The sequence below is a fragment of the Dendrobates tinctorius genome, unplaced genomic scaffold (genome assembly GCF_039654945.1).
Source record: "Dendrobates tinctorius isolate UK_male_01 unplaced genomic scaffold, ASM3965494v1 ptg000332l, whole genome shotgun sequence".
Lineage (NCBI taxonomy): Eukaryota > Metazoa > Chordata > Amphibia > Anura > Dendrobatidae > Dendrobates > Dendrobates tinctorius.
In genome coordinates, this window is record NW_027361998.1 from 10,507,703 (window position 1) to 10,530,768 (window position 23,066).

The window sequence follows — 23,066 nt, forward strand, 5'->3', positions numbered from 1 at the left end:
TGATGCCAGCCCTCGTGGTACGATGCCAACCCCTTCGGTACGATGTCACCCCTCGCAGTACGGTGTCACCCCCCTCGGTACGGTGTCACCCCCCTCGGTACGGTGTCACCCTCGGTACGATGCCACCCCCTGCGGTACGATGCCTCCCCCGCGGTACGATGTCACACCTCGCAGTACGATGCCACCCCCCACGGTACGATGTCACCCCTCGCGGTACGATGCCACCCCCCACGGTACGATGTCACCCCTCGCAGTACGATGCCACCCCCCACGGTACGATGTCACCCCTCGCAGTACGATGCCACCCCCCTCGGTACGATGTCACCCCCTGCGGTACGATGCCTCCCCCTGCGGTACGATGCCTCCCCCTGCGGTACGATGCCTCCCCCGCGGTACGATGTCACACCTCGCAGTACGATGTCACCCACCCCACGGTACGATGTCACCCCTCGCAGTACGATGTCACCCCTCGCAGGACGATGTCACCCCCCCTCGGTACGATGCCACCGCCTGCGGTACAATGCCTCCCCCGCGGTATGATGTCACCCCCCCACAGTACGATGTCACCCCCCACGGTACGATGTATTTAAACAAGAAATATATAGGGCGCACTATCTGTACTAATCACAACCTAATATATGGGAATAGGTGCTGCAACAATGGAATGACATGACTATAGAGAACACCTGGGGCTACGGAACGCGCAGTGCACACATGGACAAAGGAAGAGAAAAGAAGAAAAGAGAGAAGATATTGTAATCTCTCCCCTCCCCCCTCTTCTCTCTTTTCTTCTTTTCTCTTCCTCCCCCTCTTCCTCCAATTTTCTTGGTTTATTTTACTCTTTTCAATTCTGGTTGTGACATTTTTATCCTTGTATCATTATCTTTTTCAATTCTCCTATTCTATGTTTGTGTGCCCCTTCCCTTGTGTATCTGTTATACTGTATTGTCTCATGTTTGTCCATGTGTGCACTGCGCGTTCCGTAGCCCCAGGTGTTCTCTTGCTCCCTGATATAGCCTATGGACATATAGAATCATAGAATCGTAGAGTTGGAAGGGACCTCCTGGGCCATCTGGTCCAACCCCCTGCTCAAAGCAGGATTCGCTAAATCATCCCAGTCAGATGTCTGTCCAGCCTCTGTTTGAAGACTTCCATTGAAGGAGAACTCACCACTTCTCGTGGCAGCCTGTTCCACTCATTGATCACTCTAACTGTCAAAAAGTTTTTTCTAATATCTAATCTGTGTCTCCTCCCATTCAGTTTCATCCCATTGCTTCTAGTCTTTCCTTGTGCAAATGAGAATAAAGTTGATCCTTCTACAATGTGACAGCCCTTTAGATATTTGTAGACAGCTATTAAGTCTCCTCTCAGTCTTCTCTTTTGCAAACTAAACATTCCCAAATCCTGCAACCTTTCCTCATAAGACAGGGTTTGCAGACCGGTCACCATTCTGGTCGCTCTTTTCTGAACTTGCTCCAGTTTGTTGATGTCTTTTTTAAAATGTGGTGCCCAAAACTGGACACAATATTCCAGATGAGGTCTGACCAAAGAGGAGTAGAGGGAAATAATGACTTCACGTGATCTAGACTGTATGCTTCTGTTAATACATCCTAGAATTGCATTTGCCTTTTTTGCTGCTGCATCACACTGTTGACTCATATTCAGTCTGTGATCTATTAGTATACCCAAGTCTTTTTCACATGTGCTGTCACTTAACCCTATTCCTCCCATTCTATATATGCTTTTTCCATTTTTATTGCCCAGATGTAGTACTTTGCATTTCTCCCTGTTAAAAACCATTCTGTTAGTTGCTGCCCACTTCTCCAGTTTATTTATATCTTTTTGAATCCTCTCTCTCTTCTCTAGTATTAGCTATCCCTCCTAGCTTTGTGTCATCAGCAAATTTAATCAGTTTACCCTCAATTCCTTCATCTAAATCGTTGATAAAGATGTTGAACAATACAGGGCCCAGGACAGAGCCCTGTGGTACCCCACTTGAGACATTCTTCCAACTGGATGTGCAGCCATTTACGACCACTCTTTGGGTCCGATCACTAAGCCAGTTATGAATCCACCTAACAGTTGCCTTGTCCATTCCATACTTAATCATTTTTTCAATAAGGATTGTATGAGAGACTTTGTCAAATGCTTTGCTGAAGTCAAGATATACTATATCTACAGCATTTCCTTGATCCACCCAATCAGTGATACCGTCATAGAAGGAAATTAAGTTAGTCTGACATGACTTATTAGTTACAAACCCATGCTGACTCTGTTTAATCACTTCATTCTTATCCAGGTATTGACATACATGTTGTTTAATAATTTGTTCAAAGATCTTTCCTGGTATAGAAGTCAGACTCACAGGCCTATAGTTACCTGGGTCCACCTTCTTCCCCTTTTTGAAGATAGGAACAACATTTGCTCTTCTCCAGTCTTCTGGCACTTCTCCTGTTCTCCAAGAATTTTCAAAGATTATAGAGAGGGGTTCAAAAATTTCTTCTGCTATCTCCTTCAGTACTCTGGGGTGTAATTCATCTGGACCTGGAGACTTGAATTCATTTAGGCTAGCTAAGTGTTTCCTCACTATCTTTCTGTTTATAGATATCCTGGATTCTTCTATTCCCTTAATAGGACAGTGAATAACAGTTGATGTTACATTTCCTTTCTGAGAGAAAACAGATGCAAAATAGGAATTTAAAAGTTCAGCCTTCTCAACATCCTGTCTTACCATTTCATCATTTTCATCCTGTAAAAATCCTATGGCATCTTTGACTTTTCTTTTACTTTTGACATATCCCCAAAATCCTTTATTATTGCTTTTGACATCTCTTGCAAGCCTCAATTCATTTTCAGCTTTAGATAATCTGATTTGTGCCCTGCAGGTTCTGCAGACAGCATTATATTCTTCTTTAGATATGCCTCCCTCTTTCCATTTTATAAACATTTTTTTCTTCCTTTTTAGCATGTGCTTAAGTTCTGTGTTCATCCATCCTGGTTTCCTTAACTGCTTCCTATTCTTCCCTCTTTTCGGAATTGTTAACAACTGTGCTTTGAGAATTTCATTTTTCAAGATTTCCCATCCTTCCTGGACATTTTTGTCTTTAAGGATATCCAGCCATTGGATCCCTCCAATTCTCTTTCTGAATCCCTTAAGATCTGCCTTTCTGAAATCTAACCTTGACGTCTGAGTCTTCACAGGTCTTCCGCCTCTAGTTATCCAAAATTCTAAAATAGCATGGTCGCTACCTCCTAGGGTCCCAGCCACTTTTACCTCCTCAACCATTTCCTCCCTGTTTATAAGGATTAGATCCAAGGTAGCAGTTCCCCTTGTTTTCTCCCTTACCTTTTGGAAGATAAAGTTGTCAGCAAGAGAGGATAAGAATTTCCTTGACCTGTTAGTTTTGCCTGAGAGAGATTCCCAACAAATGTCTGGATAGTTGAAATCTCCCATGACAACTATGTCATATTTTTTGGAGAACTTGGCCATTTGATGCATAAAGAGTTCATCCATAGCTTCAGGTTGCACAGGTGGCCTGTAGTAAATGCCTACAATGGTGTCCTTTCCATTGTTCTGTCCTTGTATTCTTACCCAAACAGTTTCCACAGAACTCCCAGTCTCTGAAGCTTCAATCTCTGTGCAGATATATGCGTTTCTAACATACAATGCGACACCCCCTCCTCGTTTATCAAGTCTGTTTCTTGCAAATAAGTTGTATCCTTCTAGTCTTGTATTCCAATCATGTGTATTGTCCCACCAAGTTTCAGTGATTCCAATGACATCATATTTCTTTTCCTGTGTTAGTAGTTCCAATTCTCCTTGTTTGTTGCCCATGCTTTGTGCATTAGTATAGAAACATTTTAGTTTGTGATTGGTTTCTCTTTCTCCAATATTTTTATTAATTAGATTCTTTCGTCTTTGTTCTTCCTTTCCACTTCTAATAGCAGAGTTCTCAATAGCATTTGTCAGGTGTATGGCTTTTTCTGGTCTTTTGCTTCCCTTCCCATGTTGTTCTAGTTTAAAGCTCTCCTTACAAGTGTAGCAAGGCGACTTCCAAATACCTGCTTTCCAGTCTTCGTAAGGTGCACCCCATCTCTAGCAAGTAGTCCATCGTATAAGTAGTTCACTCCGTGATCCAGAAATCCAAATCGTTGCTGACGGCACCATCGACGTAGCCAGTTGTTCACCTGCAGAATCTTATTCCACCTCCTTGTTCCATGGCCATCCACTGGGAGGATGGAAGAGAAGACCACCTGCGCTCCCAGTTCTTTCACTTTCTTGCCTAAGTCTTCAAAGTCTCTGCAGATGGTTTCCAGGTCGTTTCTTGCGGTGTCATTTGTCCCCACATGTAGTAGCAGGAATGGGTAGTCATCTGTAGGTCTGAAGAGTCCTGATATCCTGTCAGACACATCTTTAATTTTTGCACCTGGAAGACAGCACATTTCTCTTGAAGTTATATCTGGTCTGCAGATAGCGGCCTCTGTTCCTCTCAGCAGGGAATCCCCCATGACCACCACTCTCCGTTTCTTCTTCACAACATTTTTCTTTCTCCATCCAGGAGGACTCTGAAGGCGTACAAGGTTGCTGTTTGTTGGCAAAGTCTTATCCTGATGTATTTCTTCATTGTTTTCCTGCGTGAGAGCCTGGTACTGGTTTCTGAGCAGTATGGGTGCTGACTGCCTCCTGATCCTCCTGCTTCTCTGGGTCACATGTCTCCATTCCTCTGTTTCTTCAGGTGCACTTCGAATTTCTTCTCTTTCTGTAACATGAAGAGATAATTCTGCTCTGTCCAAGAACTCTTCACCTTCCTTAATGATCTTCAACGTAGCTAACCTCTCTTCGAGATTTTGCAACTTTTCCTCCAACAGGGACACAAGCTTGCATTTGTGGCATGTGAAGTTTGGCTTTTCCACTGGTAAATCTGTGAACATGTAGAAAGAAATGCAGCTCACCAAATGGCTCCTGGCCTCTTCCATCTTGAGATTTCTTAAAAACGATGAAAGATGAGCCAAATTCGCGCGCCGATAGGCGCGCGGTTTTTCCGATTTCCTCTTTTCAGCTGCAACGGCTGAAATATGGTTTCATAGTGCCGCACATTGATCTATTTGTGGCACAACCATTGCAAGTGCCGGTTTTGCGTTTCATGGGAGAGGTCTATGCGTCCCACTGGACACATGCGCAATAGAACTCTGGTTGTTATTCACCAGTTTCATGGGATTACATAGCGCATGCGTGGTGGCCATGTTTTTTATGAGACCGGGACGCCGGTCTTTGAATAAGTTCTCTGGACGGAGGGGGCCCTCCCAGGGCGCACAATTGCTTCCACCTGGCCTCAGTAAGGTACTTAAGCAATTTGGACTTTAGCCAGATTACTCCCCTGATGAAGCCGCACGCGGTACGATGTCACCCCCCCGTGGTACGATGTCACCCCCCCGTGGTACGATGTCACCCCCCCCGCGGTACGATGTCACCCCCCCTCGCGGTACGATGTCACCCCCCCTCGCGGTACGATGTCACCCCCCCTCGCGGTACGATGTCACCCCCCCGCGGTACGATGTCACCCCCCCGTGGTACGATGTCACCCCCCTCGCGGTACGATGTCACCCCCCTCGCGATACGATGTCACCCCCCCCCGCGGTACGATGTCACCCCCCTCGCGGTACGATGTCACCCCCCTCGAGGTTCGGTGCCACCCCTCGCAGTATGATGCCAACCCCCCGCGGTTCGGTGCTACCCTCCTCGGTACCTCGCTCCCCTCAGCCAATCAGGGGCTCCTAAATAGTTTTTGCTTTTTACTAATTGTTCCAGAACTTTCCAAAGCGCAGACACATTGCATCCACGACCACACAATTTCAATGGCGCACACCTCTAGTAAAAGTGGAGCAGTTGATATTATGATGGAGCTGGGGAACTACAAGTGTCAGAATTCCCCCAGCTATAATAACTATTGTGGACAATAATGTCAAGGACCAATCAGATTGCAGGTTACCAAAATGGTTGCTATGGGCAACAGTGAGGGTGTGAGCGCAGGCCTCAACCATAGACCCTCTCGCTGTTTCTGATTGGCTGAGAACGCTTCTCAATTTGCACACTACTTTTGGGTGGGGGCATTCACTATTTAGAGGGGCATTTTACACAACTGAATAGCTTGTCTGCAGATTTATCAGTGTTCAGTATTTATACCCCAAAAATAAAAATCCCATTACAGATGAAAGTCCCCTTTAAGATCAGGTGACCCAAAATGGCGGCTCCCTGCGCTCAGGCACTAATGACGTCACAAGCAGCCCGCCCCTCTTACCTGCCTCAGCCGTACCTTTCTGGTGTCAGCCCAATCGTCTCGTAGGACACGCCCCTAACGGACTGATTGGTAGAACAGAGCACACGGACACGCCCACCAGCGACATGGTCACGCCTCCTCGCAATGTTAATTGTGATTGGTCAGAGCGTGTGGTGGGCGGGGCAGTGACGGTCACCATGGTGAGTGGCGGAGTCCAGCACTAGGGGATGGCGGCGGTGGCTGCTGTGTCTTTGGTCGGTGCAGCGCTCGTATTCCGGGGGCTCAGACCCGGAGGATGGCTGCACGTCCTCTCTGACTTCTCGGCTTCACATTTAAAGCCTTTTCCACTTTTATATTCTTGTTCCTTGAAGTCCATTGTCTGCAATAAAAAGCAGATACAGGGAAAGCTGGGTGACCGGCAGTATGGCCGCCACTACCCAGGACTGTGGTCACTGACTTATGGGAAAGCTGGGTGACCGGCAGTATGGCCGCCACTACCCAGGACTGTGGTCAGTGACTTATGGGAAAGCTGGGTGACCGGCAGTATGGCCGCCACTACCCAGGACTGTGGTCAGTGACTTATGGGAAAGCTGGGTGACCGGCAGTATGGCCGCCACTACCCAGGACTGTGGTCAGTGACTTATGGGAAAGCTGGGTGATCGGCAGTATGGCCGCCACTACCCAGGACTGTGGTCAGTGACTTATGGGAAAGCTGGGTGACCGGCAGTATGGCCGCCACTACCCAGGACTGTGGTCAGTGACTTATGGGAAAGCTGGGTGACCGGCAGTATGGCCGCCACTACCCAGGACTGTGGTCAGTGACTTTCGGGAAAGGTGGGTGGCAGGCAGTATAGTCACCACTACCCAGGACTGTGGTCAGTGACTTATGGGAAAGCTGGGTGACCGGCAGTATGGCCGCCACTACCCAGGACTGTGGTCAGTGACTTATGGGAAAGCTGGGTGATCGGCAGTATGGCCGCCACTACCCAGGACTGTGGTCAGTGACTTATGGGAAAGCTGGGTGACCGGCAGTATGGCCGCCACTACCCAGGACTGTGGTCAGTGACTTATGGGAAAGCTGGGTGACCGGCAGTATGGCCGCCACTACCCAGGACTGTGGTCAGTGACTTATGGGAAAGCTGGGTGACCGGCAGTATGGCCGCCACTACCCAGGACTGTGGTCAGTGACTTATGGGAAAGCTGGGTGACCGGCAGTATGGCCGCCACTACCCAGGACTGTGGTCAGTGACTTATGGGAAAGCTGGGTGATCGGCAGTATGGCCGCCACTACCCAGGACTGTGGTCAGTGACTTATGGGAAAGCTGGGTGACCGGCAGTATGGCCGCCACTACCCAGGACTGTGGTCAGTGACTTATGGGAAAGCTGGGTGACCGGCAGTATGGCCGCCACTACCCAGGACTGTGGTCAGTGACTTATGGGAAAGCTGGGTGACCGGCAATATGGCCGCCACTACCCAGGACTGTGGTCAGTGACTTATGGGAAAGCTGGGTGACCGGCAGTATGGCCGCCACTACCCAGGACTGTGGTCAGTGACTTTCGGGAAAGGTGGGTGGCAGGCAGTATAGTCACCACTACCCAGGACTGTGGTCAGTGACTTATGGGAAAGCTGGGTGACCGGCAGTATGGCCGCCACTACCCAGGACTGTGGTCAGTGACTTATGGGAAAGCTGGGTGATCGGCAGTATGGCCGCCACTACCCAGGACTGTGGTCAGTGACTTATGGGAAAGCTGGGTGACCGGCAGTTTGGCCGCCACTACCCAGGACTGTGGTCAGTGACTTATGGGAAAGCTGGGTGACCGGCAATATGGCCGCCACTACCCAGGACTGTGGTCAGTGACTTATGGGAAAGCTGGGTGACGCAGTATGGTGGGACTTTATTGGTGGAGGGGGGGCAGAAACAGGTGTCTCCACAGGGTTCTAGTGTCAGGAAGGATTAGCCGCTCAGTACTGTAGGAGAGCTGGGTGGCCACCCCTGTGCTATAACCTGCTTTGCTTGTCTCCTGGTAGTCGCTGACTAATCTGTGATTCCTGACATAAATCTTCAAGTTCTCTGTTTCTGGGAAAGCTGAGTACTAATCTCGCCACCTCTGCAGGGTCCCTGACACAGTGACTGGCCGGCGAGCAGAGCAAAGCTGTCACCTGATAACTTGCTACATTATCGTGTCATGACTTCTGAAAAGCTGAGGAACAACCACTGCCCTGTCCAGTGACTGGTCCTGATGGAGCCGCTGTCTTTACAGGGAGCAGACCCACCAAATGCCAGACCCCAAAACTTACTGCTATACCAAAATAATGGAAGAGCTCTACCAAGACTGACCCCTAGATGTCACCACTGACACAGGTAACAAGCACAGGAGTCAGGTAAGCGGTGGTGTTACATAGGACTGCAGGTGACATCTACTACATTATCTATACCCAGAGAGTTATCACTGTTATCTGTGGTGTTACATAGGACTGCAGGTGACATCTACTACATTATCTGTACTCCAGAGTTATCACTGTGTTATCTGTGGTGTTACATAGGACTGCAGGTGACATCTACTACATTATCTGTACTCCAGAGTTATCACTGTTATCTGTGGTGTTACATAGGACTGCAGGTGACATCTACTACATTATCTGTACTCCAGAGTTATCACTGTGTTATCTGTGGTGTTACATAGGACTGCAGGTGACATCTACTACATTATCTGTACTCCAGAGTTATCACTGTGTTATCTGTGGTGTTACATAGGACTGCAGGTGACATCTACTACATTATCTAAACTCAGTTATTTGTGGTTACATAGGACTGCAGGTGACATCTACTACATTATCTGTACTGAGTTATCAGTTATCTGTGGTGTTACATAGGACTGCAGGTGACATCTACTACATTATCTGTACTCCAGAGTTATCACTGTGTTATCTGTGGTGTTACATAGGACTGCAGGTGACATCTACTACATTATCTGTACTCCAGAGTTATCACTGTTATCTGTGGTGTTACATAGGACTGCAGGTGACATCTACTACATTATCTGTACTCCAGAGTTATCACTGTGTTATCTGTGGTGTTACATAGGACTGCAGGTGACATCTACTACATTATCTGTACTCCAGAGTTATCACTGTGTTATCTGTGGTGTTACATAGGACTGCAGGTGACATCTACTACATTATCTAAACTCAGTTATTTGTGGTTACATAGGACTGCAGGTGACATCTACTACATTATCTGTACTGAGTTATCAGTTATCTGTGGTGTTACATAGGACTGCAGGTGACATCTACTACAGTATCTGTACTCAGAAAGTTATCACTGTGTTATCTGTGGTGTTACATAGGACTGCAGGTGACATCTACTACGTTATCTGTGGTGTTACATAGGACTGCAGGTGACATCTACTACATTATCTGTACTCCAGAGTTATCACTGTGTTATCTGTGGTGTTACATAGGACTGCAGGTGACATCTGCTACATTATCTGTACTCCAGAGTTATCACTGTGTTATCTGTGGTGTTACATAGGACTGCAGGTGACATCTACTACATTATCTAAACTCAGTTATTTGTGGTTACATAGGACTGCAGGTGACATCTACTACATTATCTGTACTGAGTTATCAGTTATCTGTGGTGTTACATAGGACTGCAGGTGACATCTACTACAGTATCTGTACTCAGAAAGTTATCACTGTGTTATCTGTGGTGTTACATAGGACTGCAGGTGACATCTACTACGTTATCTGTGGTGTTACATAGGACTGCAGGTGACATCTACTACATCATCTAAACTCAGTTATTTGTGGTGTTACATAGGACTGCAGGTGACATCTACTAAATTATCTGTACTGAGTTATCAGTTATCTGTGGTGTTACATAGGACTGCAGGTGACATCTACTACATTGTCTGTACAATCCTAAAAAAAAGGCTAAATAAACAATAGCTCATCCATAAATATGCAACAACAACCCAAAAACAATAGGACCGAGGAGCAATATAAAAAAAAGTATAAATGTTATTATTACAAAATAAGGGATACAATTGTTATGTAATACAGCAGTTGTAGATAAGGGAAGCAGCGACACTTAGATACCACACTTGAGACCAGGGCGGTATAAATTAATCAATGCAATCCATATGTATCACATATGACCATGACAATGATACAAAAATAATGAGCCATATATGAAACGCCCATACAAAACTAAAATAACAGCCAGATATAAAGTGCAATAAAATGTATGTATCTACGCGCATATACATGCACACAGTGTGCTTCCTTTTTTGCTTGAATGTACACGAGTTGGTGACTCTAGGTTAAGCACCTGTTCACACTAGTCTTATACTTGTGGTCAGTTTTTGATTTGTTTTTAAATCAATAGTGGTCAGATTGCTGACACCAGCCATGTCATGCTTACAATCTATGAAAAGGTAAAATTCCGATAGAAATATGGTGGCGTTCTCGAACATGTGCATTTGTGAGGAGGGAATATATTGTTAAAGTTGGGAATTTAAAAAAAAAAAAAATCCCACAGCATGACCCACATGAGTTCATCAAGGGGATGGGGGTTGGTGTAACTTAGGTGCTGATAAAAGGTCAAGGTGAAGACTCATCTGTGTTCAATGGTAAGAAAGATACATATCAGTGTAAGCTTGATCCCGTTATCCAGGCAGTTTCACCGGATTACTTCCATCCACTAGCTGAGCCATTTCTGTGACCAGCGCATTAAGTTTCTCTGTTCATTCGTTTTATGTAACTTTTTATGCTGTATTGTTTTGTGTTTCCCTTTGTAGAACCTTTTGTATATTTTTATAAACACAGCTTATCGATCTGGATTAAATATAAAATGTAATAGTTCTATTCCTTTTGTTCTGTAAACCGCACCCTGAAACCATACGCTACCAGAACCAGGCATCCAGGCAGCCTGTATAAAAACTATTGGTGGAAATGAGTAGTTCTTGAGTTGTCGTGGAGGTAGCAGTGAATGTACAAGGGGTATATACATACATTCTCTACATTGGGATCAGAGGTTTATCTACCATACTTTTAATGTTAGTGTGGAGACACGAGGGTCAATGGGTGTTCTCGTCCGCTGACCCAATACCGCATGCACCAGGGCTCATCCCACAGAACTCCCGATCTCCTTTCCCATGGACAGAATACTACTCAGACAACACAGGGTGAAGGTAAGACAGAGTGGCAATACTTTATGTTCAATAACACATTCAGTCCCAGCACAATACCCAAGATGGTGCAAATTACAGAGACTCGCCCTTCCGCTGGCTCACCGAGATTAGAGCATCTGCGATTTTGGGGCTTCCAGTGCCGACTACCCCCACCGTTGGCACCCCGCTTTTGGCGGGCAATCACAGAGGGGAGGTAACGACAAACTTAGTAAACTGACAGTCTATTGAGGTGCTGGACAGGTGACCTGACTGTCCCAACCTGGATTCTCCAAACGTCTTTTAGGGTTCAGTGATGGTCAATGGAGCAGATTTGTATTCCTTAAGCTGGCATCCTGTATAACGGGTGTGTGAACAGAGGCAGATCCCCCTTGTATAGTTCACTGTTGTGAGTTCATTTTACCCTTCCTCACTGAGGTCTTGTGAACTCCCTATTCTGGTAAAGGAAGGTAATGAGCCTGATTATCAGGCACCTGAGCCTAATGAGGATGACTGGCTGAGTGGAGTCACGGACTGGATATAAGGCTGCCGACGCCCTTCTGCCCTGTGGGTGATTTCTCTGTGGACTTCTAGGACACCAGTCTGATTCCTGCTCCTCTAAAGCTAAGTTTTCTGTTTTGCCTGTTTGCATTTTTGTTTTCCTTGCTTTTCTGTATTCTGCCATTCCCTGCTGGGGTGAGCTGAATCTCCTTTTGCCTGTAGCTCTGTCTTCAGAATATTCCTGAGTACTGACATAGCTTTTTTGAAGCCTAGCGTCTTCAGGGCTTTTTTTACTGTCAGTCTGTTGGCTCTTATTTTCATAGGGTTTTTCACGGATTGCAGACAGCAGCCCTCCTGTCCTTTTCTATCTAGTTAGTTTGGGCCCCGTCTTTGCTCAGTCTATCTTTCTGTCTGTGTTAGTATTTTCATCTTGCTTCACCGTCATTATATGTTGGGGGCTGCCTATTGCTTTGGGGTCTGCTCTGGGGCAGTTTAGATTTCCCCTTTCTTTCTTTAGGCCTATTTAATTCTCCGGCTGTGATCGAAGGGTCTAGGGCATCGTAGGAACCCCCCACGGCTACTGCTAGTTGTGTTGATAGGTTCAGGGGTCTGCAATCCGATAGCTGCCAACTTCTCTGGTTTTCTGGACTTAGCTAACATTTCTGTTTTTGCCTCCTACGGTGACTCAATCATAACAGTTCACAATCATCCATCCTTCAGGGGGGAGATGGGATAAGATTAACTCATTGTTCGAAAATTCATAGTGTATCCTTTAGTGTTTGCAAGTTAGAAAACTGCATGGCCTGGTACAGTGGATAATCAACATATTAGTAAACATCGATTGTTCAATAATACTGCGTCCCTATCCTCCAAGGATAGCAGACAATAATGTGTAGACACTGATATAAGAGGTATACAGCAGCCATTCCGCAACTCACAAACATCAATTCAGCAATCAACACATACGAACAATAGTCTGTGTTTCTTGACCTACTGAAAATATACTTCTGGCATAATTAAGATTAAATGCTGTGTCGTCATTTGCCCTATAGCTGGCCTTAATGGAAGCAGCTGCAGCCTGGTCAATGGCGTAATTGTCCGGACGATAGGGGGCAGCAGGGGGTTGTTCGTGACAAAAAGACAACAAGCGCTGTGGTTCAGTTATGACACTTTCCCCCCGGTTGCAATCTTTGACAGTTGGTGGCAGCGGTGGGATTCTGCATGATCTCTCCGGTGCATTCCTTAACATTTGGTGTGATATTGCAGAACGTCAGTGGCTGAATTGAGCAAACAATCCTGTCACTAAAAACTTGCACAGGTCTTGCGAGAATTCTGTGCAGCATTTTCAGGAATTGGACTCAGGCTGTGTACACACAGTGCATGTTTGATGCGGTTTTTCCGCTTGGAAATGGGCCAAAAACACTATGGAATCCTTATGCCAGCTAATTCAATGTCAATCCTGAAGTGTTGTGCACATGATCAGTAATTTTCCTTGAGTATTTGCAGTGATTTTTTTTTTTTCTACAGCATGTCACTTCTTTGTGCTTTTCTGCAGCGATTTTCACCCACTGACTTAACTTGTCAGTCAAATCCATAGCAAAAATGCAGGTATAAAAATGTTTGCGGATTTGCTGAGTTTTTGTTTGCGTTTTTTTTTTACCGGCTTCCTGTGGTGTTTCCCACGCTGTCATCTGTGTGACAGCGTGGGAAACACCATTGCGGTGTTTTTATTGGCAGTAACGCTACCACCGGTAAGACCATCGGTCAGAGCGCTGCGGGGTCATGCTGTCAGATGTCATCATGACCCCACAGCTGTGACTGTCACCCGCTGTAACGCTACCGCCGGTAAGACTGTCAGTCAGAGCCCTACCATGATCCCGCTGCTGTTACTGTGACCTGCGGTAAAAAGCTTACCGCAAGTCAGCAGGGATGGGCTGATGAGACTACTGCTGGCATCGGGCTACTTCTGCTGCCACTAATATCAGTGACAGCAGGTGCCACTGATGGGAGACAGTCTCATCTGCCAGCGCCTGTGCTCACAGTTTTAAAAAAAAAAAGTAAAATAATTACATACATATTCAAATAAAAATAAAAACCCATTATACTCACCTAACACCCAATCCCCGATGCCCTCATCTCCTAGAAATAATGTAAAATAATAAACCACCATATACTCACCTGTCCTCCGTGTCTAACGGCGATCTTACGTGTAGAACAGTCACATCGGGAGATGTGACCGCTCTACCCTGCCACCGGCGATACACTGACAGGAGGTGATCACACCCGCAATGTGCCATGGAGCTGCCGTGACAGAGTTCACTGGAGTTCATCAGCTTCGGTGCTCTCACTTACCGCACCACTGCATGAGAACTCTGTCACGGCAGCTCAGTGATACACTGACCGGAAGCAATTGCTCCCGCAGTGTATCACAGGCTGTCTTTGAGAGCAGTCACTGATGTGACTGCTCTTAAAGTCATCAGGAACGTTGTGGGACATTATGGATTAGCTTCTCGGTGGACAGGTGAGGAATATTGTGGTTTATTTTATTTTTGTTGCAGGAGACGTTAGCGTCAGTGGATTAGGCATTCGGTGAGTATGGTTTAAGATTCATTATTCTTAAAGATGCGCCTTTTCTGGGGCGGCTGAGAGATGATGTTTTTAGTCTGGGAGGGGGCCACTATCCATGGCCCCTTCCTAGGCTTTTATTTAATATCAGCTCGCAGCTGTCTGCCTAGCCTTTGCTGGTTAGATTTTATAGGGGGACCCTACGTCAACTTTTTTCTGGGGTCCCCCTGTAAACTAGCCAGTAAAGGCTAAGCCACAGCTGTGAGCTGATCTTAATAGCCTGGGAACCTTTTATGGCTATTGGCTCATTCGCAGAATATTAAGATCAGCCGTCGGCTTTCCCTCTGCGGGTTATTAAAATTATACGGGAGCCAATGCAATTTTTTTTTTTATTTTAGTTTTTTAATTTAACAATAACAGTTGCTGTCTGGTTACAGCCTATGTATGTCCGTTCTGTTAACGCTCCTACATAGGCTGGTGACAATGTGTGTGTTTGTGTTTACTTATTGGCTTAGTAATGAATGTGTTGGGCTGATACCTTTTCATTACTAAGCCTAGGGCTTGGTGTCAATGACAGCTGCTGACACCAAGCCCTAATTCAATTACTCTGATGATACTGTATCAGCATAACAAAGGTGGTGTTGAACCAAGAAATTACATCACAAAACTTTTTGTTCAAATATCTTTATTTAGCTCAAAAAAGCCTTCATTGCTGTACAAAAACTCATGCAAAAAACGAACCAAAAACGTGCGTTTTTGCTGCAGCATTGTTCCTGCCAAGAGATGCAGAAACCTTGCAGAAATTTAGCCTCAGTGTTTCAATTTTATTAATCTGGGGCAATACTGTACGTGTAGCCGTTAGACCCCTTCCCCCTCTCTTGTTTTTCTGTCCAGCTTTTGTTTGGCAATGATGGCTACGTGTGGAGAGCCCTGGTATAACCAGAAGACCAAGGATACTCTTATTACCCTCTGTACGAAGAGATGGATTGACTACACGGGAAAAACCAGGCACCAAATGATTGCTGAACTGTTGCAAGGTGACGTAGAGCTAGTCCGTCACCAGAGTCCTGATGAAGGGGAGGGCAGTCTAGGCGCAGGTGGTGCTGCTGCAGAAGTCCCACCTATGAATGCCAGCCATACCCACAACCAGGATAGCGTGGACCCCCTCCTGCAGATGGCCTTGCAGCAACTCGACGCAGATGATTGTGAGGTACGTCTGAACCTGATTCAGCAATACCAACAGGTCCAGGCTGAGAGCCCAGCGAGAGGCTGCTGTGCGACAAGACGAGTGTCGGTACCAGCTGGAGTTAACCCAAATCCGAAAGGAGCCATCCACCCCATCAGGCAGTGAGTCAATCAATGCAGATGGCTTTATACCCCATCCTGAGTATTTTCCTGTCATGGACAAGGACCGGGACTTGGAATTTCCCCTGGGGTTTGAAAAGGCCTGCAGACAGTACCAGCCGCTGGAGGACCAGCGGGCCCGATATTTAACCCCAGGGCTCTGAGGCAAAGCTCTGGAGGTGTTCACCCCTCTCCCTCCAGACCAAGACGGAGACTATGAGGCCATCAAACAAGCACTGAGAAAAAAAAATACCAATTGATACTATAGGTATACCGTAAAAAGTTCCAAGCCCACCAGCATGGACCACATGACAGCTATAGTGAAGTGGTGGACAGGCTTAGAACCAACTTTGAACAGTGGATCCAAGGAATGTCAGTCACCACGTTCGAAGAACTGAAAGACCTGATGGTGAAGGACCAGTTTCTTCATCTTTTACATGTGGAGGTGCGACTGTTCGTGCTGGACTGTGAGCCAAAGGAGGCCAGCTTGAAAGGGGGTAAGCCTACAGCCACCTCCAGTGACCCTGCCAGCTAGCCCTCTGGGGGTTCTGCCTCATCTTCCATCACCCAGCCTGCATCTGACTCCCGCCAGTCCTATACCTGCAACTAAAGTGGTCACATCAGCCCGCGTGCTGAGGAAGTAGGCTTGGAAAATGTAAATCGGTTTTCCATGCAACCTCAAAAAGAGGGAGGTGTCATAGAGAATCTTAAGATCCATAAAGCCACACAAGAGAGCATTCACCCCCCTCCCTCCTCCTCTCTCTCTTACGCAGATTTCCAGTAGGAAAAGGATCTTACATTCAAAACCTCCTTGATGTAGAATTGCACAATGGATGTGGGGATGAAGGAAATTGCATATAGCTTGAAAATGACAAATCTAATTAAAATTGCTTTTGAAAGCCCAGTCTCCTTGGTTGAGCCAGGAATACCTATTATACCATCTAAGGTGAACTATTGTTCCTCCGGGATAAGCAACTATGATGAAAGAGCTTACCCCAGATTTGTGCCTCTGACGGGAAATTAAGAATATTGGGATTTGAAAGATCCGATCTTGATTAGATATGCATGTTCAACTTCAGGACTAATCGGGCAAGAATATGCATATTTTTTCATAACTGTGACACCTGCCTATAAGCCCCAAATCAATAGTGGTCAGATTGCGGACACTAGTTATTGTTATGTTTACTATCTATGGAAAGATAAAATCACTATAAAAAATATGGAAGCTAACTTGAACTTCTACGATTGTTAGGAGGGAAGATATTGTTAATATTGGGAATTTCATAAAATCCTGAAGGTCTCAGAACATCTCACAATCCGGCCTACGTGAGGTCATCAAGGGAGGGTGGGTGTAACTTACGGTAGGTGCTGATAAAAGGTCAAGGCAAATTATGATCTGTGTTCAATGCTAAGAAAGATATATATCGGTGTAGGCTTGATCCCAATAATAACCGAAAACTGACCGGCACATCAAGAACTAGTCTGAACAGGTGCATACCAAAAACCAGCTTATATATCAAAATACGAAAATGGTTGCACTCAGTCGTGTTAAAGCATGTCAATGTGAAATACATGAAGTGTGAATAGCAAAATAGCTTTTGAAGTTTAGAAAAAATACACATGAGACGCTTGGCACAAAATTTGGCCAAATAATGTGAGCCCATCCACCATCGTCAAGGTAATCTCATGAATCGGATGGGTCCCTGACCTAACTGCCCAGTGTGAACACTTACCTATGGCTTAACTCTTGGTAAAGCCTACATTTTTGATGTGATTAGATGTAATTAAAATCGCTGCATGGTGAAGGGCGGAGTGCTCAGTCAGAAAGCTAGCATACAAATAACAGAAAACTGTTATTTCCCAGGGCTTTATCCTGTTACTGAACTGCATTCGGGTTCTGGACTCTTATCCTCAGTGTGGTGGACTGAATATGGACCTTTCGTATTTTTGCCTATAATAAAGGTCTTGGAATTGTTCACTCTTCTCTTGCCCTGTTGATTGTGTGATACCAGAGAAGGACCCCGTGACAACTGATGGCAGCAGTGGGATCAATAGAGCTAGATATTAGAACCACCCACAGAGTGAGTACAGAAATTGGACTGTATGCAGTCTACAGGAGAGAGCCAGAGACCTGGGCCTGAACTACCAGGGACTGACTAAAGACGCCTTAGTCGATCTACTGGTGGGCGCTAGACCGGCCACCTCCTCCCAGATGTCTGAAGGACGAGCACTGGAGACAGGGATCCCCATCCAGAAAAGCCAGTGGTTGGTGTGGTATGAAGAAGAGATGGCGGTTCTGGGCCCCGGCGTCTCTCAGGAGTACAAGGAGGAGGCTGCCCGCCGGGCACAGCGGAGACAGGAAGCAATGGAGCTTGAAAAAGGGAGTAACGCAATGTGGAGTGTAACCCCAACAATCCGGGAGCCTGTACGGGTCACCCGGACAGAGTTTAAGCCATTTGATGAGGCTTCTGGAGATGTGGAGGGGTTCTTCAAGGACTTTGAGCAGAAGTGTGCTGTGATGGAGGTGCCCCACTCTAGCTGGATGCGTTTGTTAATGGGGCTCCTGAATGGAAGCATGGCGGAGGCTTACCGAACCATTGATGCACTGCGGAATCGGGATTATAACACTGTAAAGCGGACTATCCTGGATTACCATGCTATCACCCCGGACTCGTATAGGGCCAAGTTCCGAGACCTCCCATGCACCACAGGGGGATCGTTTAGGATGTATGCCCATAAGATGTCCGAGGCATGTCGGAGATGGCTGGAAGCAGAAAACACCTTTTCTGTGGAAGATGTTATACAGGCGTTCCTTATAGAACAATTTCTTGCCAAGTGCCCTGCAGAGGTACGGGAATGGGTCCGGGAGCGCACGCCGTGTACTGTGGATAGAGCTGCCACCCTGGCCGATGAAGCCCTTACTATCCGGCCACAATGGAGGAGGCTTCTGGACAATGAACCACGGCCTGCTCCCTCACCCCAGTCCCGTACCGGTTATATCTGCCCTTCCACCCAACTGCAGGCCGATGACAATCACGCCTCACAATCCTAGGCCCCAACAGTTCCGACCACGACCTGGGGGTATCGGCGAGAGGAGATGTTATGGGTGTGGGCAACCTGGACATTTGCAATCCAGCTGTCCCTCAAGGATTTGGAGGGAGTCCCAAGCAGAGTCACCTCATCCAGTGCATCTTGTGCACTCCATCCTTACTGAGGAAAAGTTACCACCACCCCCAACCGAGAGGACCACGGCACCATAGATACCCCTCCTGGAGTGTATGGACTCCGGCCTTTGTCCCTCAGAAATACAGGGGAACGGCAACACCACCTGTAGGACGTCTTAATTGATGGATACAAAGTGTCAGGATTTAGAGACATGGGGGCATTCCTGACTATTGCTGACCCCCATGTTCGACCCAAGACAATTAACCTGAGCCCGGGAATTTCCATTGTCCTGGCAGGGGGTGTCCGCAAATATATACAGCGAGCTTTGGTGTGTTTGGGTTATGGTTCTGGAGAAAAACTGTGTTGGATTGGAGTTATGGGAGGACTTCCTGCAGATATCCCCCTTGGGAACGACATTGGGGAGTTGGTGTCATTTTGTGGGAGCAGTCACCCGACTACAGGCCCTTCACGACATCCGGACCTCACCGGGGAGCAATCTGTTTGGCTTGAAGGTCCATGGGCCTCTTACTCTTCTGAAAGAACAATTGGAGGGAGATATCTCAGACACTGGAATGCCGCTCATTCCCTATGTTGTAGAGTTCAGAGACCATCTCGCCCAGCTAGTTACCTTGGCTAAAGAACATCAGCAAATAGCTAAGTCCAGTCATAAAAACCTGGTATGACCCTAATGCCAGGAATTTATGGAAGGACAACAAGTGCTCATGATTATTGTAACCCCGGCCACTGTACAAGGAACGATAAACAGTGGAGCAATGTGAAGTAAAGTGAGCAGGCCAGAAGCCTGTGTAGACCTCATAGAGTGCTCACTTATTAAGAGGGGGGAGAGGTTGTGATGGTGGGATATGGTATGTGGGTATCATTTTGTTTGTATTCATATTTTGCTGATTTTCATGGTGTTCTCATGTAGGATGACTTGTTATTTGCTAGTTGATGAATGGCTGTTGCCATCTGATATCAGCCCCCACAGTACTGTACTGTTTGCTAATATGCTAATGACATACTGACCTAGCTTGTTGAAACAATGAGCCCCTGAGACCCCCCCCCCCTTCCCCTGACCTGTGAGTGAGGAGAGGGACTTTTAAAATATCAGGGAGGAGAGACATGAGATCAGATCCTGTGTGAGACCATGATGTGAACACAGCACCTCAGAGAGAAAGAAGAGTATGAGGACTATGTTATCCGTTGCTGGATTGTTGGACTCTCATTTCCCAGGGCTTTTTTCCTGTTATTGAACAATATTCAGCTTCTGGACTCTTATCCTTTGTGTGGTGGACTGAATATGGACCTTTTGTATTTTTACCTAAATAAAGGTCTTGGAATTGTTCACTCTTCTCTTGCTCTGTTGATTGTGTGATATCGGAGAAGGACCCCGTGACAGTCTGACATGACTTATTAGTTACAAACCCATGCTGACTCTGTTTAATCACTTCATTCTTATCCAGGTACTTAAGGCCCCTTTACACTTAGCGATGCACCAGCGATCCCAACCACGGTACGACCCGGTCAGGATCGCTGGTGCATCGCTAAATGGTCGCTAGTGAGCTGCCACACAGGAAGATCTCACAGCGATGCAGCAGCGATACAGCGGTCGTTACTTACCTTTCACATGCAGCGATCCTGGCGTCCTCCCGCGTGTCGCTCGTCGGCCCCAGCAGGAAGCGCCCGACGAGAAATGGAGCTGCGCGATCAGCGATGGACAGCGGGGGAGCCGGTCAGAGGTAAGTATCACACATAGCGATATCACTATGTGTAAAACCCCCTTTACATACATCTTCTGTAATAATTTGTTCAAAGATTTTTCCTGGTCTAGAAGTCAGACTCACCGGCCTATAGTTGCCTGGGTCCACCTTCTTCTCCTTTTTGAAGATAGGAACAACATTCAAAAATTTCTTCTGCTATCTCCTTCAGTACAATGGGGTGTAATTCATCCAGACTGCATTATCTGTACTCAGCGAGTTATCACTGTGTTATCTGTGGTGTTACATAGGACTGCAGGTGACATCTACTGCATTATCTGTACTCGTAGCGTTATCAGTGATGTTACATAGGACTGCAGGTATCAGTGACACACTTTCTGCTTCTCTCTACAGCTGTGTGCAGTGACCCCTCATAACCACATGGTGGCAGTGTTGTGCAGGCCATTCTGTGCTCAGCGTGAGCCACTGAATTGCGGAATATGAGATACTATCAGCTTTCAGTGCTGTGACTGCGGCCATACAGCTGAATCTGGTGTTTTTTTTTCTTCCTGAGAATATTCACTAAAATACCATAAACTGCAGCACTGTACACTCCCGCGTCCCCTGACTGTGCGCCGCGCGCTCCCGCGTCCCCTGACTGTGCGCCGCGCGCCCCCGCGTCCCCTGACTGTGCGCCGCGCGCCCCCGCGTCCCCTGACTGTGCGCCGCGCGCCCCCGCGTCCCCTGACTGTGCGCCGCGCGCCCCCGCGTCCCCTGACTGTGCGCCGCGCGCCCCCGCGTCCCCTGACTGTGCGCCGCGCGCCCCCCGCGTCCCCTGACTGTGCGCCGCGCGCCCCCGCGTCCCCTGACTGTGCGCCGCGCGCCCCCCGCGTCCCCTGACTGTGCGCCGCGCGCCCCCGCGTCCCCTGACTGTGCGCCGCGCGCCCCCCGCGTCCCCTGACTGTGCGCCGCGCGCCCCCGCGTCCCCTGACTGTGCGCCGCGCGCCCCCGCGTCCCCTGACTGTGCGCCGCGCGCCCCCGCGTCCCCTGACTGTGCGCCGCGCGCCCCCGCGTCCCCTGACTGTGCGCCGCGCGCCCCCGCGTCCCCTGACTGTGCGCCGCGCGCCCCCGCGTCCCCTGACTGTGCGCCGCGCGCTCCTGCACATATCTGCCCTATTAATTTATGATTTCCTTAGTATTTTAGTGCCCTCAAGTTTCCAAAGCCACAATTCAACATCTGTTTTTGCTGTCAGTGAATTTTAATGTTCTTATTTCTATTCTTGGCTAAGGATTCTCACAGCTGAGGGTTTGTTACAGTGTATCAGTGCAGATAATCCTCCATGGCATAATGACATCGGCAGCACAAATCTTTCCTGCTCTAATGCTTTGTTGTTACAACGTATCAGTGCAGGATATGTATTGGGGGTCTCAAGGACATCTCCCCGTGTCCATCACCCCCTCAGTGTGTATATTAGTCAGTGACCCCCTGTGCTTATACTGTGCGTCCTGTATATACATCAGCGGGGTTGACCTCGTGATATCGATTCAGAAACTAAAAGTCCCAGCATGTCTTGTCTCAGTCCCTCCGGCTGCAGATTGTGATTTGTGCCCAGTACAAACAGTCCATTGAGTTCAAGGAATCTGTAATTCCTTCATTATACCTGTGGTGGCGCTACATGGAAATGACATCCTGCCTGCTGGTAACCCCCACTGGCCGTCTGTGATGCTTTGTGCCACAACCTTGTCATTAAAGTAAAGCTCAGACCCTCAGGAACTGGAGCAGGGGACCACTAGAAAACAGGGACCAAGAACAGGGTCTGGGATACTGAACTGCTGGATACCGGTGACCAGTGGATTCCCTATATCAGGACACTTTGTTTCTGGTGCCTACACAACAGAAAACTGAACCCCTGAATACCAGGGCCCATGATGCCTAATATCTAATCACTACACTACTGGATATCATGGACACCAGAAACCAGGGCACCAAACCCCTGGAAACCAGAGATCAGGGGCACTAAACCCCTGGAAGCCAGAGATCGGGGCCGCCAAACCCCTGGAAGCCAGAGATCGGGGCCGCCAAACCCCTGGAAGCCAGAGATCGGGGCCGCCAAACCCCTGGAAGCCAGAGATCGGGGCCGCCAAACCCCTGGAAGCCAGAGATTGGGGGCCGCCAAACCCCTGGGAGCCAGAGATTGGGGGCCGCCAAACCCCTGGGAGCCAGAGATTGGGGGCCACCAAACCCCTGGGAGCCAGAGATTGGGGGCCACCAAACCCCTGGGAGCCAGAGATTGGGGGCCACCAAACCCCTGGGAGCCAGAGATTGGGGGCCACCAAACCCCTG